The following is a 529-nucleotide window of genomic DNA, read 5'->3' on the forward strand; positions in this document are numbered from 1 at the left end:
AAAATAAAGACAATATGTTCGATCAGAGGTTTAAAAGACGGGATTAGCGCGCTTCCACAAAAACAACACAACAACCACCCGTATGTGTCCCTGTTTACGAAGGTGGCGTGAACCGCGCAGCTCCTTTTGCTGTTTATGAGGAATTTTGCTTGCTGAAAGCGGGATTTTTTCTTTTAAGTATTCATTCTTTTTGTGAAAGCGTTTGTGAAAGAATAATGATCAAGGATATATTTATTTATTAGAGAAAATATGGTGAAATGCCATTAAGGGCAAAATATTAAGTTTTAAGCATGAAGATTCGTTGTCGTAAGTGAAATGTTTATGTTAGGACCATCACAAGCTCTTTGCTTCTTGGGGTTAAATATCGTATCCTTCCTATTAAATTATTTAACATCCATCAATAATCTTCAGACGCATTGCAATCCAATCCTTATATCCAAACCGATTTCAAATCTATCAGTCTTCTCCTCAACAAACTGTTACTAACTCTTATTTCTTTAAAAAGAATTATCTCTTTATCTCTCTATTT

The sequence above is a fragment of the Penaeus monodon genome, chromosome 31 (genome assembly GCF_015228065.2).
Source record: "Penaeus monodon isolate SGIC_2016 chromosome 31, NSTDA_Pmon_1, whole genome shotgun sequence".
NCBI classification, from domain to species: domain Eukaryota; kingdom Metazoa; phylum Arthropoda; class Malacostraca; order Decapoda; family Penaeidae; genus Penaeus; species Penaeus monodon.